We start from the raw sequence: 17411 nt of genomic DNA on the forward strand, positions 1-17411 counted from the left end.
ATTAAATTAGCATTGATGTTTCAGTTTCGATTTAATGGTTGAAAATGTTTACTGTCTAGCATTAGTTAGATTAGTTTATTGTAAGTTTAAATGCTGCTCGAAAATAGTGTAAAAATTAATGCTGTCCAATTTTGTGCCCCTTTTTATGCTATCCAAAATTTGAACAAATTAATGGTTCTATTTTCATGCCGATTGGGGGCTATAAAGACAGTCCCATTTGTTGCATTATGCTGTCCAGTTTTAGGACCAATTAATTGAGTTATTACAGGATTAAAAAGCATGGATTTTTGCTGTGATGAACTAGTAAATTTTAATACTATTGAGTGTGTTCTTGCGGTATACAAATGCCTTGCACGTTTGCTATCTTGTGCTATCCAAAATAGGACAAATTGAATGTGTTTGTGAGTGAGTTTTTCAAACGAAACTTTGTAAATTCTTATGTTTAAATTTTGATGTTTGCATGCAGGTAAGTTATGGTTATATGGGTCGGGTTTAGTAGCTAAAATATTATGTTATTCTTACTAAGTTTCGGTTGATAGTAGTGAAGTAAAAATTTGACAATTAAATGTTAAATAGGGATTAAATTGTGAAATATGCAAATTGAGGGGTTAAAATGTGAAATAAATGGAATTAATGGGCTGCTAGGGACCTAGGGAAAATTTGGCCTAACATGAGCATGATGAAATTTTGAGTATCTTATGTTGTTTTAAAATAGGGACTAAATTGAGAAAATGTGAAATTTTAGGGGCTAAAGTGAAAAATGTTCATTTATGTGTTTTTGGATGAAATTAAATGGATTTATGATTAAATAAGTTAAATTTGAATTGATTTAGATCAAGAGAGAAAGAAATTAGAGTTAGATCGGGGAAAGTAAAAAATTATCGAATAATCGATCCGATTCGTCAATTCCGAGTAGGAGGTAAGTTCATAAGTAAATAAATATTTTTGAATTTAAAATTATATGTTTTATACATTGCCGAATTGATTTGTATGTAGATATACATTGCCGAATTTGATTCGTATATGGATATATATATATTGCCGAATTGATTTGAGCATTGGATGACTGGTTTCGTGCATGAATTGATTTAATTACGAAGTCGAAAGCTCCGAATGAACCTTAGTAAATGTATTGGATATTGATGTCATGATATTAGGACTTCTGAGGTGTGATTTTGTGTAAGACCATAGCTGGGATATTGGCATCGATTTGAGATTTCGTGTAAGACCATAGCTGGGTTATTGGCATCGATTTAAGATTTCGTGTGAGACCATAGCTGGGCTATTGACATTGATTTGAGATTTTGTGTAAGACTATAGCTGGGCTATTGGCATCGATACGAGATTTCCATGTAAGACCATGTCTAGGACATGGCATTGGTATGATACATTATGTATGAGTTTTCCCATGTACCCTTAGTGTTCTAAATGGTTCAACGGGTAATCCAAAGATTATGTCACAGAAAAGACAATGTATGATCATGTTGAAAGGATACAAGTATGTACGAAAAATTCATGAGTAATGAATTCGATGTATATTGGACATTTTGACAAGGATGTAAATGAGTAAGTCATACTTATGAGAATGATCTTATGATGACCTTGTGATTATAGGTCTATACTTATGAGGTATAAATATGTGGTAAATTTGATTGATGAATGTGTGAGGCTTTTAGGCCAAATTAAATTGAGACATGATAGGTTTAAGTTTTTGTTGTTGATGTATAGGTGAAATTGACCAATGAATGCCATGTGAATACATGATAATGATTAGCTATTGGAATGGCTAGTTATGGATATGCTTTGGTGTTATGTGTGTCGAAATAAATGTTAATACAAAGAAATCATGAAAGAGTAAAATTTGCAATAAAACAATTTTGAACAGCAATAGTTGTATAACTTTAAAAAATCACCAAAAATTATGGAAATCGCATTAGAGGTTGAATAAGTCATAAAATTAAAGCTTATTGAGTCTAGTTTCACAGAGAAGAAACAGTGTAAGCAAAATAATCTCATATTATGAGATATTTGAATTTTTGTGAGATAATGTTAGAATGATTTTGGAATCCCCTGTTCTGACTTTGGAAAATCATTAAAAGTTGTATAAAAATAATTATGGGTTAGAATTTATATGATTAAAATTCTTAATGAGTCTATTTTCAATAGAAACAAATGAGAACATCATCCAAATTCTGTACTAAGAAATAATTAATTTTTAGAGAAGAAAGGTTAGAACTGTCAGACAGCAGAATAGGGACAACTTTGAAGAATTAACTATACTTATTTGCTATGCCAAAAGTTCTAAAAATTTTTTGGTAAGAAGATATGTGAGTTTAGTTTCGGAAAAATCAAGCGGATCTTAATTTGGAGTTTTGTAGCGCAAGATATAAATAATTTAGTGACTATGACTCGAGTAGACAACTTGATGTGAAGATGAGTAAATAGTGGAACTATGTGCAATTATGATTGTATTATTTTGAGAACATATTGTGAGGATTGGTAAAAGAATGTTAACAGATTGCTTATTATTTACATACCAACTTACTAAGCTATATAGCTTACCCCCTTTCTTTCTTTTTCCTATAGTATCACAGATGCTAGCTCGGGTTGGAGATCGTCAGAGATTCTATCACACTATCAACCTATTGATCGGTATCAACGTATTCAAGCATTTTAAGTTTATGGCATGTGTAGGGACTCAGCCATTTTATGTATGAGTTATTATATTTTGGCCAAATTTTTTGGCTTGTAATGGTTAAGGGTTTGATCTATGTGGAGCCACGTAACTTGGCTTATATTGGCTAATTGGTTGTAAGCCTATATATATATTAATTATATGTCAAAGTCTTATGTTGTGAGTTGTGTTTGCATGATACATGATGAGTTGTGGGACCCTCATTTGTTGATGATGTCATAAGCAGAGAGTTACACGGGCTGAGGATACGGGCGTGCCCCGAGCCACATGGGCGTGTGACCCTCCGAAACATGAAAATTTTCTTAGTGTTCCAAAGTTTTCAGTTTAGTTCTGAATCACTTCCAATGTATGTTTAGGGCCTCATAGGCCCTTATAAGGGATGGTATGCATGTGTATAAATAGTTTTAAATTGAATGAAATTTTATGGCCCAATTTTGTATGGTTGCTTGTGTTTAAGACCTGTAATGCCTCGTATCCTGTCTCGGCGTCGTACACGGGTAAGGGGTGTTACATTTAGTGGTATCAAAGTTACGGTTTAGTCAATTCTCAGACTAACGTAGCGTATGTGAGTCTAGATATACATTCCGTATTATTATTGGTGATAGTGTGATATCTCCCAACTCTGATGAAATTGTTTTGTTGAGGTATAAATGCTTTCCAACCGAGTTATCTTCGAAAGCACTGAAAATGATACTAAGATATTTGAAAATGTGTTTGTGATGAGTCAAAAACTTGGAAAGGTATGAATAAGAGTTCATGATTTGTATGTGACGATGTATAAAATGAAATACTTATAAGTTGAGGAATATGAGAAAGAGAAATGAAATGTAAATTTATATTTTGATAAGCTCATCTATGTTTGCTTGGTAGTCATATGATGTTATGTGTCTAACTTGTTTGATTAAATGAATGTGATAAGTGATCTTATTCAAAATTGAAGGAATATGTGTTTATGTACACTTGTTTGAATAAATGCAATCAGTAAGTTTGTGTAACATAAATACGTATGTTAATTTGCCTGAGGTGAATTATGTGATTGTGATGATATTATGATGATGATGAATGTTAAGTCACATGTGTGTATATATGAGAGTCGAGTTAGAGGCTTTACGACCTCACCCCCTTACCAATGTGATATTTTATAATGAAAATTTCACGAGAATTATGTTGAATGAGCTCTCAAGTGAGAAACAAAAAGGTTTAGTAGATGATTAACTAATAATGTGGTCAGGGTTGAGAATAGTTTGGCAAGTGAATACAGTTTTGGAAAAGATGCCAGGTCATTCTAAAGATTATTTGGATTTCGCAATGTTACGGTTACAGAAAAAGTTAATCTCGACTAATCGATTCATTCAGGTATGATATCTAAAGTATGTATTTGTCGGAATTTCTTCTGAATTAATTTCTGTTAGTGAACGGAATAATATGGGATTAGTGATGACAGAATTAGTCAGAGAAATGATATTTGAATCGTAAAGATGTTTGAGGGAGACAATTGTAATTGAATAGATGATGATGATTTCTCTTGAGTATTTTTATATTCACTTATCCTTAGAGATATAAGTGATTGTTCGTTTTCTGATGAAATTATTATCGTATGAGAATGTTAGCTGATTATAATGTTAGATGAAAGTACTATTGGTCTAGTTGGTTAATGATTAGCATATCTTATATCTCTGGGGTTCTATTCTGTTATGTTTGGAATAAAGGTTGATGGTGAAAATTTATGTGAGGCTATTCTTCTGTTTTTGCTGGACATTGTTTTGTCTTATGAATATTTGAAAAATATATTGTCTCTGTTTTAATTAATACCAGAGTGTGTAAGCATTATTTTCTTCTGGATTCCTCTAAGGAATCCTTAAGATCTTTATTAATTTCCTATGAGTTATGTTTTCAAACTATCAGTATGATATCGCATCTTGGATTTCTTTATCTCGGTTTTCTTATCATTGTTATTTCCTAAAGTAACAATCATGGCTTATCTTAAAGTGTGTTCTTTGGCTTGTGATAGCTATGTTTATTATGGGTGTAATCCTGGTTCGATCAAAAGAACGTGGTGATTTTGGTATCAGGATTTTTCTAAATTTTGTGAAACGAATTGACATCAGCAAAGGTAAACATAGTGAAAGCTCGAATTCAAATTCTATAATGTTTTTCTTTTCTCAAGTAAGTCCGATTAAGGTAAATGAGTTCAATCCGGATTTTTTTTCCTTGACCTAATGCAATTGTAAGGATCTTTGACTAGCATGTTATAGGAATTATAAAAGATTATATGTTTGAGTTGTTTAACAGTTTAAAGAAAGAAGTATTTTGGTATGTATCATTCGATAGTTGAGATCAACTCAGTTGTTTTGTCAGAGCAAGCTGGTTTATTGAAATGTAATTTGAGTTATATGTGTGTAAAGTATCCTCAGGTATGATAATGAATTTTGGGTATTCACGAGTGTGTAGACGGACAGTCTGAATGAAGAAATGATATTTTTGAAGGCATGATGCAGAAAAATATTTATTAGATTTGTTCTAATTGAATGATGTTATTATTATGGGTTAAAGTAATTCTAATTGATAAAGTTATCACAATTGTGAAAGTTTGAATGGTCGGTTGCATGTTAGCAAAGTTGAATCAGTTAAAGGTATTATTAACCGAAGCTTTAGTTCTGGGTTCAGTTTGAATTGAATAAAGAATTCATGATTTTTTTCAGTAATGTACTAATGAACGGATTAGAATATGTGTAGTTATCATTTTACCTTTGAGAAAGCAGATATTGTTACGGATAATTGAACAGAAAATCCTTGTTTATTTTATAAGTGTTGATTACATGAGTCACGCTATCTGATGTTGGTCTGATTCCAGCTGAATTGAAAAGGGAAAGTGATGTTTCCTCTACGAGTTTGAGAAGCTTATAAATGTGTTAAGAAATGGTAGTCTGAATGAGTTCAGAGTGAATCGACTTCGATTTTGAATTTTAAAAGGAACTCGATATTTTTGATTATGTGTTTAGATGTTAATTTGTCAACGGGTAAAAGCCGAATATCAAAAGTATTCAGGACTGTTATAGTCAGTGATGGCACTGGAGTGAGAGAATAAGATAGAGTTACTATAGATTTCATATCTGGATTTCCTTTATCCCCGAAAAGGAAGATGTTGTCTGCAATGTGGTTGATCATTTGACAAAAAAATTTCGTATAGTCATTTCGGTATGTACAAGTTTCTTATTTGACAGATCAGCTGAGTTATATGTTTCTGGGGTTGTTAGCTCTCATAGAGTGCCAGTCCCTTTTATTCGGATTGAGATCCAAGGGTTATATTGAAATTAAAGAGAAAACTACAGAAAACTCTGAGTACGCAATTGCATTTAGACTTACAGTAGTGTGCTGATGTTTGCAGGACTTGTGAGGATGTTCGAGGACTTAGAGGAGGGACCAAGCCAGATGGAGTGGAGACTAGAGATCGCCGATGGATCAACTTACGCACAGAAGAGAGGAGTATTATTAGAGGCTCCGCCTCAGGGACTATTTCAATAAAGTCAGATAACTTTTCGAGGATTTGGGCTTTTTTTTGGATAGGTTGGCCTTAGCTAAGTTTTAAGAAATTACTTGTAAATAAATATCTTAATTAGAAATTGAAACTGTGAGGACCTAAGCATTTAGTGGCTTAAGGCCTTAGTTGTAAGGATTATTATTATTAATTTCTTTATTACATAGATTTCATTTTAAGCTTCATTTTTAATTGAAAATGGCTTCCAGAAAATAATTTCTGAAAAATAACTTAATTTTTTAAAAAATCTAGTACTGTAACGATCCTATAGTCAGGGGTGTCGAAAAGTGCATTCCCGGGACTCCGTTCCCGTAAATCAAACTCGTAAATATTTATTAAAAATATTTACGAAGCTATTTGTGTAGTTGATTAGGTTTCAGTTAAGTGAATTTACTTGAATTAAAAGTAATTAGGTATAAGGACTAAATTGTGTATAGGGTGAAAGTTGAATTATAGATTAAAAATAAATTAAATGGCTAATGTAGTAATTATACATATGTTATAAAAATTTGTTAAAATATATTATCTTAATAATTAAGTAAATGTATTATATTATAATAATAACTTAAAGTATAATAAAACAATATAAGTATAATAAAAAGAAAGAATAAAACAAAAAAGAAAAGAAAGAAAGCCATACAAAATTAAGAAAGAAAAAGAAAGAAAGGTAGAAAGAGACCGACGACAACCTAGGGACTTTTAAGGTTCAAAGTTCAACTGGTTAGTCAATTTAGTCCTTTTTCTTGTAATTTTTATGTTTTTGGAATCCCGATACCTAGGGTTACTGTAACCGCTAGGGTTTGTGCAAGTGTACACAGTCGTTATCAAGTAATAAGTAAGCATCGAGTTATCGCCTCCACAAGGATTGTATTTGTGCTAAGTCACTTAATTTGTAAAATTATATTAACAATTTGGTAAATAAAAACACAATATAGTTGAGAAGTGGTAATTAAAATATATTAAACTAAATGTAATGATCCCTAATGCAAATTATCTTAAGTATGCAAACTATATGAATGAAATAAATTTTAGTAAAATTAAACATAATTTGCAACAACTATAACATAAATAAACTTGGAAAATTACTTTAATCAAACTCAATTTATTATCAACATGCTTAATAACATTCGGAAAAACATTCCATGGCAACTCGATCTTTCATGAGTTTGGAAACCATATTAGGTCCTTTCAGAATCCTTAATTAGTAAATGCGCATTTTACTAATCCATATTTACTAAAGGTTTCTTAGCATTCATGTGAGGTAACAAGGACGTGTTAGGTTTGAAACAATTTAATCACACAAATCTAAAAACTATGCAGATAACAGAGCTTGGTTAGAGTTGCTATGCAACCTACAATTTAATGGGGTTAGGATCTAAATTGAGCATGCACATTTCAATCATGTGTCCATTAGCCATCGTCTGGTTAGGATTGCTCAACTAATTAAGGTGCATTTCAATCACGTATGAATGAAATACATACTTCATTTTAATTGAAAACATGATCGATTGAGGCACAAACATTATAAGCATGAATCAAATAAATATTATTTAATCAAAATAATCATCCTAGCTTAAATAAAATTAAGCTATCATTGTTGTAAACAAGAAAAAAGAACACATAGCAAACATCTTTAAATTAAATTTAAAGAAAAGAAAGATTAAACCCAATTCAGAGTGGCTGTCACCCAAGACTCTGACTGACGAGGCTCTTTCGCTTCTTTGCGTTGCTCCTTTGCAGATGGCTCTCCAATGTGGCTGACCAAGGGTTCTTTAAGAGGCTTAATTGCTAAAATTCTTATGCAAGGATGATGAAGGGGAAGATAGATAAAAGAGTTGAGAGAATGATGAATAAGTGAGAGATGATGGGGTGAGGGATGATTGAAAAAGTGAGAAATGAGCTCTTATTTATAGGTGAGGCAAGGGAGCTAGTTTGTTAAAAATAGGAGTGTCCATCCTTTGAAACTTCCTCCAAGAGTGGTCGGCCATGAATTGAGGAAATGTGGCTGATTTTTCCTTAATTTTTGGTCAATTTGAATGCCACAACAACTTAGGACTAAGACTTGGTCACCAGCAAATCTTCAGGAAAATCTCTGATTTCTTTAAATCTTCAAGGACCTTGTGTAATTAAACCAAAAATTGATTTATGGTCAGCCATGTTTATCCGGAAATTGGGTTGACTTGGTGCCCAATTTGGATGATTTTGCAATTAGAAGAAAACTCTTAGACCTGTCCAAAAATAGTAAATAGTGTTAGAGGACCAAATAATATAATTTAACCACTTTAATTAATCAATTTACTTAATTAATTGAAACCCAATTTATTAATGAAATATTAAAAATGAATAATTAAATATAAATTTATATTTTATTATTTAATTTAATCATGCATGACCCACTTTATAGCTTAAAAATATAATATGCTAAAATTAATATAAAATAAGTCATTTTATGCATGAAAACTATATAATAAAGTATAAAATCACATTTTAATAATTTCTATGTCCTAATTTCATATTGTCACATATTTCATTAATTTATTAAACAATTACTTGGTTTTAACAACGAATTTAAGTAAAATGGTGATGAAATATATAGGAAAAAACTTATATATTTTTCAGCTTACACACCCCCAAACTTAAATCATTGCTCGTCCCGAGTAATGTTCATGCACAGCTCAAAGTCTTGCTAAGGCAAATTTTGCTAAGAGTGTAAGTAGTATCAATCTTTGTCTCAGAATCATGCATCAATAAATTCATGCTGATAGACCTTTTTTATTAACAAGTAACTCATATACAAACATTTTGAAAATTTTATTCTAAGTTTCAAGATATGCCAACATGAATCATAGTTTGTATGTATGTCACAGCCATAGATAATATTTTTCATTCAACACAATTTCTCATCAATCAAGCAAAACAATCATAAGGCATATTTATGATCTTCATATGTTGAACTTAATACTTCCTCTCCACTAATGTAGGTGACATAATGATCAAATCAATAGGTCTTTTATAAGGTTGTAATGGGGCTCGGTTAAAGGTGGGGATTTTAAGAGATGAGACATTTCGGTTTCAAAATCTTAACCTTTAACTTGTCTTGGATTTATCGAAATTCAACCTTTTTCTTCAAGTGAACCTGTGGATCTCCCCCACACTTATTTTGAACTCATAGTCATACATTTTCTTTTTGGAGACTGAGAAAATTTTTCTTCACTCTTTCTTTGTCTTTGTTGTTGTTGTTTTTTTTTTAAGCATGAGCACATACATCTTTATGAAATTTCCTCAAATGTTGATTCCCAAGACAACTTTAGTTGAGATAGGTGCACAAAATTAGGATAATTTTAAAAAGATGGTACTGGCTTATAATGTAGGTTTATTACAATGAACAGGCCTTTAAGCTCAAAATTATAGTTTCAAGGGTCTAATATCATAAGGTGGGCTTGAAAAGGCTAAAACGAGCCAAAGAAAAATGGTGACCTATATCATTTTAGATTTTTATGTCCCCTAGGATTTCACTTCAAGAAAGTTACTAAGTCAAGATATAAACCTTCATGCATGTCTAATCTCAAGAGAAACTAAGTTTTCATGGAAAACATTACCTAAGACTAAGATCATAAAAACATTTCATTTTTCATGATAACATACAATCACTCAGATAAAATCATCATTCATGCTTGCATACAAGCTATCTTATTAAAAAGAATTTCTCTAAACATTCATTTATTAAGACATACTTATGAAAGAATGATTAGAAACATACTTGAAAATTTTAAAAATTTCAGCAGTTTGCCATACCCCCGTTTAGAAAGAAGCAATGTCCTTATTGCAAGAATAAAGTAATGAATAAAAAATAAACACCAGGTAGGGTTGTAAAGAAAGAGAGGTGAGTCATTAAGACTGCTTAAATAGGTGAGTCATTAAGACTGCTTAAATACCAAGTCTTTCCTAATAACCCAATCCTAGACATGTTCATTCCCATTGCCACATCACTTAATCTTTTTTCTTTCTAAAGAAGTATTTATTCATGCTTGCTATGTTTTATTTTGAAAAAATTAAATCCTAATTACTAAAGAAATAAATTCCTAAAGACCTAAAAACAATTAAATAAATAACAAGACAAGAATCCCCCTTTTATTTTTCTGACTTATTCCCCTTGTCTTCTTTAGCTCTATCTTTGCTTGCATCATCAGTCTCTTCCGCCCATGTCTCAAAGATAGCATCCGGGAACTCAGGAACAAAAGTATTATAGATATTCTTAAAAGTATTTCGAATTGAATCATCTCTAATTTTGCATATTTCCAGTAAGTTTGTTGCTGATTGTGCATGAACTTGCACATATCCATCAAAATTGACAACTCTAATTTCCTTGAAGTACTTTCAGAAATCGGCATGGGAGTTTTATATTTAGGTTCAACACTTAGTTTGACTGGTTCTTCTTCTGGCTCAATCCTAGGTTCAGGGTTTTCAGCTCCTTCAGCTGGTTGAGGACTATTTGGTTCCTTATCATATTCTTCTTCTTTAATGTCTGTAACTGAATCATCTTCAGTTTCTATTTTATTTGTTGACTCTTCGGTTTCTGGCTCAGTTGGTTCCTCTTGCTCACCTTGGTTCAACTCATGCACCCTTTCTACCAACCTTTCAAGATCATGACTTATAATACACCCTTGAACATACTGCCCCTTCAGATTTGCTTGTGTTTTAACACGGGCCCTTAAGCAAAGTGAAGTGATTAATGATGGGAACTAAGCACTTCCTGCCTTCTTTTTAGCTCAATCATGAATCTCCTTAGGGATAATTTTTCCAACATTAATGGATTTTTCTGTCAAGATTGCATATAACAAGTACATCTGTTCCATCGAAATGGTGTAACTGTGTGAGATAGGCATAAAACTGTAGCGAACAAAATAAAACCATACCTTTGCTACTGGTTTTAAGTATTCTCTTCGACAAGAATGGCTCCCATACTTTCTTATAATTCATTGGGATCCCGGATTTTTCACAACATTAAGCACTTGTTGAAGAAAATCCCAATTGATATTGCTCATCATAGGGTAGTACTCATCTTCTTCAACATCAGGTAAATTAAACAAATCATTGATGGACTTAGAAGTAAGAGGTACCTCTCTCTTTTGAACAATGACTTCAATAGCATCTTGCATAGTCAAATTAGCATAGAATTCTCAAACTAGTTCATCATCGGGAAGTGAACGAGCATCACAAAATCGTTCCCATTTGAGAGCATTGATTATCTTTCTAACTGGAACAGGAACAACCATCACATCATTGCCCTTCAGATTAAAACCTTTTTCCGACATCATAGGTTGATGCTTGAAAATTGAATCAAATCGCTCTTTCACTTCTTTATCAACCACAATCAAGTTTTCAGGAGTAGTCTTTGACGATCTAGTTCTTTTGTGAGACATGGTACTTTCCCAAAAATTTGGTAGAGTTTCTGCACAAGAGAGAAAAGAGAAATCGGCAAAGTTGGTATAACTTGCTACGGCAAAAATCTTGCGACAGCAAGGATGTTGCGGCGGTGATCTCTTCGCGGCAGTAATAGGGAATTTCGACAAAAAAGAAAGAAAAGGACTAGGGTTTCTTTCGGGATTTGAGGTTGACGACACAAAGAAGAGATTTAGGGATTTTTAGGGTGGAAGCAAATTGCTTTGAGAGATATGAAAATTAGTAGAATGAAGAGGGTTTTATATAGGGAAAAATTAGGGCAACATGTAGCAAAATTTTAGCTGCATTAAAGTTACTTGGCCGACAAGTAATGGGTGTGACGGCAAGGCCTAATTTTTTTCCCTCCTTTTTGCTGTCTTGAGCCTCAAACTCAGACTGTGTCTTAAAAAAAACTGATTAGTACTTGGCCAAATTTGACCCCTTTTATTAACATAAAAATTTAAACTTTAAACCAAACAAAATGAAACTTAAAAATTTTAATTAGAAAATTTCTTCTTAATAAATTACATTAAATTAATTCCTAGGAAAGGTTGGAGGGATCACAGCAGTCCCGCTTAAGTTCCAATCTCCTTAGATAGAATTAATTAAATGTAATAAATTAAGAAAATAAGTTCTAATTATTTATTTATTTACACAATGAGTTCATGAAAAATTAAGGGTCTGCTAAGATGAGCGAGGATTCAATTCGCTCAACTTCACCATCCTAGAAGTGTTTGAGACGTTGACCATTAACTTTAAACGTACCTCCATAATTGTCGTAGAATTCAATAGCTCCGTAAGGATAAACTTGGTAGATGGTATAGGGTCCTTTCCATCCGGATTTCAGCTTCCCAGGAAATAACTTCAGCCTTGAATTAAACAACAACACCTTCTGACCTTCTTTAAACTCGCGAAGTTGTATATGAGTATCATGCCATCTCTTTGATATTTCTTTACACATTTTGGCATTCTCATAGGAAAACAACCTCAGCTCTTCGAACTCATCCAGATGTAACATCCTTCTCTCACCGGCCTGCTGTAAATCAAAATTTAACTACTTCAAACCCTAGTGAGCTTTATTCTCCAACTCTAATGGAAAATGACATGCCTTTCCAAAGACTAACTGATAAGGAGTCATTCCTAACGAAGTCTTAATTGTTGTTTGATTGGCTCATAATGCATAATTGAGCCTTCGAGACCAATCTTTTCTGCTAAGGCATACTACCTTTTCAAGGATACCTTTGATTTCACGGTTCACTCTTTCAACTTGCCCATTAGACTGAGGGTGATAGGCAGTAGCAATCTTGTGCTTCACATCATATTTATCAAGCAACCACTTAAGCCATTTGTTCATAAAGTGAGAACCTTCATCACTAAAAATAGCTCTTGGTGTCCTAAATCTTGTAAACACATGCTTATTAGGAATCGCATGACTACCTTAGGATCTAACATCTGATCCGAAAAATGTTCATTCCGAATGGCTTTGTTCAACTTTCTGTAATCAATACAGATTCTCCAACTGATAACAGTTCTCATTGGAATTAACTCGTTACGCTCATTTTCAACAATCGTGGTTCTACCTTCCTTTGGCACACACTGCATCGGACTTACCCACGAACTATTTAAAATATGATAGATGATTCCCGCATTTAACCATTTGATCACTTCCTTCCTCACAACTTCTTTCATAATAGGATTGAGCCTTCTTTGCCTATCAATTCGAGCTCTTTCACCTTCCTCTAAAATAATTTTTTGCATGCAAAATGAAGGGTTTATACCTCGAATATCAGCTATGGTCCAACCAATTACTTTCTTAAATTTCTTTAAAACAGCAATCAGTTGTTCCTCTTGATCTTTCATTAGTTCTGCTGAAATAATCATAGGCAAAGTAAAACAACCACCTAAATAAAAATGATTCAAATAGGAAGGAAGTACATTTAGTTCGAGTGTAGGTGGTTCTTTGATTGACAACTTGGGTTGCACAAATTCTCTGACTTCCAACTCTAACGGTTCAAACTGTGTGGATTGAATAAAATTTCTCAGATTGGCTTCCATCAAAGCCATGTTTTCTTCACCTTCTTCATCCTCCAAATGGTCAAGATCTAAGGCTTTCTCCAATGGATCTTCTTCAAAATTGCTTTCCATAGAAACCAAGGTTTCTATCTCTTCCATAACTGAACACTCCTCTACCGGATTGGAAAATTTCATCGCTTTAAGAATGTTAAAAGTTACATGGTCGTCTTAAACTCACATGGTAAGTTCGCCTTTCTGCACATCAATTAACGTCCTCCCCGTGGCTAGGAAAGGTCTCCCAATGATAATTGGCACTTCCTTATCTACTTCAAAATCTAAATAATGAAATTAGCAGGAAAAATAAATTTATCGACTCTTACCAAAGCATCCTCGATCTTTCCTTCGAGATATGCTAACGATCGATTCGTTAGCTGAAGCGTCACAGTTGTAGGTCTTACTTCACCTATCCCTAACATCTTAAAAATAGAATTAGGCATCAAGTTGATACTCGCTCCTAAGTTACACAAAGCTTTACTACAGTAAAATTCACCAATGTTACAGGATATAGTAAAGCTTCCTGGGTCTTTCAATTTCGGTGGCAGTTTGTTCTGCAGGAACTCACTGCACTCCTTTGTGAAGGCAATAGTCTCATATTCACTTAGTTGTTTCTTCTTGGACAGTATATCCTTCATAAACTTCACATAATTCGGCATTTATTCTAAAGCCTCCACCAACGGAATATTAATGTGTAAATACTACAAAACATCCAAAAACTTCTTGAATTGCACGTCTTGTTTCTATTTGTGTTGCTGCAATCTTTGTGGATATGGAGGTGATGGAACTTTCAGTTGAACCGGACAACTTTTCTGAGTAGGTAAATCTGCATCCAAAGAAGATGTTAAAATATCTAAATTCACTAAGTCAGGGTTTACCTTGTCAGACTTTGAAGATTCTGATTCCTTTGGTGAAAGAACTTCATAATCTGGTTGACTTTCTTCCTTTTAAACATGCTCATCTTCGACATCAATCAATCGGGGTTCCAGAGTCTTACCACTTCGCAATGCCACTACCTTGATATGTTCTTTACCCAAATTCCTTGGATTCTCAGTATTTCTCGGCAAGGTTCCTTGCGGTTTATTACAAAGCTCCGTAGCCAATAGACCCATTTGGTTTTCCAAGTTTTTCAGTGTTGTTGCTTGGCTTTGAATCAAAGCGTCATTCTTTGTCATGTACGCTTTCAACAAGTTCTCCAAACTGTTTAATGCCTCAGCTTGAGTAGGTTTTGGAGCTTGCTGATTAAACCCTTGAGATTGGTTGGGTCTTTGCTGCAATAAGTTCTTGCTCGATCCATTTTCTTAGTTGCTCGAAGAAAAGTTAGGATGATTACGCCATGAAGAATTGTAGAAGTTGGACTGGGGTCCTTGTCCACTCCTATTTTGATATTGGTTCCCCACATAGTACACTGACTTGGGATTTGTTGGACAATTCTCAAAAGAATGATCATTCCCATAATACACACAGGAAACTACTTCAAACAGAATTGGTGGCTGAGTTGCAAAATTATTAGTACTATTAGCGGTTGACTGTTTTAACATAGAGGAAATAGACAATACCTGAGCTGATAAGGTAGTAAGAGAGTCAACCTCATGACTTCGGCTACGCGTCTTTTTGAAGATGTTCGATTTGTTGGCCATTGATAGTTATTACTCTCGATCCTCTCGATAATCTCATAAGCCTCATTATAAGACTTAGATAAAATCGCACCATCCGCAGAAGCATCTACCATCAATCTTGTATGTGCATTGAGACCATTATAGAAGGTCTCCAACTGAAAACAGTGAGGAATCCCATGATGAGGAAACTTTCGAAGTAACTCCTTGAATCGCTCCCAAGCCTCATACAAAGACTCGTCATCCAATTGTTGGAAAGTTGTGATCTCGTTCATTAACTTAGCATTTTTGCTAGGTGGGAAATACTTAACCAAGAATCTCTCTGCTAATTCTTGCCATGTAGATATGGAACTTGGTGGCAATGGTTTGAGCCATGCTCGTGCTCTATCTCACAACGAGTACAGAAACAACTTCAACCTCAGTGCGTCTTTAATCACACCGGCTATCTTGAATGGATCACTCACCTCCATAAACAATCAAAGGTGGAGATGCGGATCTTCCATGGGCATACCAAAAAATTGGCCCACCGTTTGTAGCATTTGAAACATCACTAGTTTCAATTCAAACTGGGTTGCCTCAATATCTAGCCTTCTAATTCCTGGGTTTAACTCACTGAAAAGTGGCACAGCATACTATCTGATGCATCGATCCCTATCATCGGCTTCATTACCTTGCAGTGATGTGTTAGGTTTGAAACAATTTAATCACACAAATCTAAAAACTATGCAGATATCAGAGCTTGGGTAGAGTTGTTATGCAACCTACAATTTAATCAGGTTAGGATCTAAATTGAGCATGCACATTTCAGTTATGTGTCCATTAGCCGCCGTCTGGTTAGGATCGCTCAACTAATTTAGGTGCATTTCAATCACATATGAACAAAATACATACTTCATTTAAATTGAAAACATAATCGATTAAGACACAAAAATTATAAGAATGAATCAAATAAATATTATTTAATCAAAATAATCATCCTAGCTTAAATAAAATTAAGCTATCATTGTTGTAAACAAGAAAAAAAAACACATAGAAAACATCTTTAAATTAAATTTAAAGAAAAGAAAGATTAAACCCAATTCAGAGTGGCTGTCACCCAAGACTCTGACTGACGAGGCTCCTTCACTTCTTTTGCGTTGCTCATTCTGAAAGAATGATGAATAAGTGAGAGATTTTGGGATGAGGGATGATTGAAAAAGTGAGAAATGAGCTCTTATTTATAGGTGAGGCAAGGGAGCTAGTTTGCTAAAAATAGGAGTGTCCATCCTTTGAAACTTCCTCTAGGAGTGGTCAGCCATGAATTGAGGAAATGTGGTTGATTTTTCCTTTATTTTTGGTCAATTTGAATGCCATAACAACTCAGGACTAAGACTCGGTCACCAGCAAATCTTCAGGAAAATCTCTGATTTCTTTAAATCTTCAAGGACCTTTTGTAATTAAACCAAAAATTGATTTATGGTCAGCCATGTGCAGCCGGAAATTGGGTTGCCTTGGTCTCTAATTTGGACGGTTTTGCAATTAGAAGAAAACTCTCGGACCTGTCCAAAAATAGTAGATAGTTTTAGAAGACCAAATAATATAATTTAACCACTTTAATTAATCAATTTACTTAATTAATTGAAACCCAATTTAATCATGCATGACCCACTTTATAGCTTAAAAAAATAATATGCTCAAATTAATATAAAATAAGGCATTTTATGCATGAAAACTATATAATAAAGTATAAAATCACATTTTAATGATTTCTATGTCCTAATTTCATATTTTCGTGTATTTTATTAATTTATTAAACATTTACTTGGTTTTAACAACGAATGTAAGTAAAAAGGTGATGAATTATATAGGAAAAATCCTATATATTTTTCAGTTTACAGTTACCCGACCCATGTTGAAATTTTAGAAATTATTAAATTTTTAAGTGTTGTCAATGTTGAATAATTTTAATATTAGGGATTAAATTGATAGATTTTAAGTTAGACATGGAAAATGATTAAATTGTAGAAAAATTGTAAAATTCAAGTATTAGGAAATAAATTGAGAAAATTTTGAA

The 17411-nt window shown here is 33.2% G+C and overlaps 1 non-coding gene across 1 annotated transcript; it reads left to right on the forward strand.

The window, feature by feature from the left end:
• The first annotated feature begins 15532 nt into the window (after positions 1-15532).
• On the forward strand, positions 15533-15639 carry LOC121220464 (small nucleolar RNA R71). The gene has a single exon (XR_005917666.1). It is a non-coding gene; the product is annotated as a small nucleolar RNA R71 (small nucleolar RNA).
• The last annotated feature ends 1772 nt before the right edge of the window (positions 15640-17411 follow it).

Source organism: Gossypium hirsutum, chromosome D08 (genome assembly GCF_007990345.1).
Source record: "Gossypium hirsutum isolate 1008001.06 chromosome D08, Gossypium_hirsutum_v2.1, whole genome shotgun sequence".
In the NCBI taxonomy this organism is placed as follows: domain Eukaryota; kingdom Viridiplantae; phylum Streptophyta; class Magnoliopsida; order Malvales; family Malvaceae; genus Gossypium; species Gossypium hirsutum.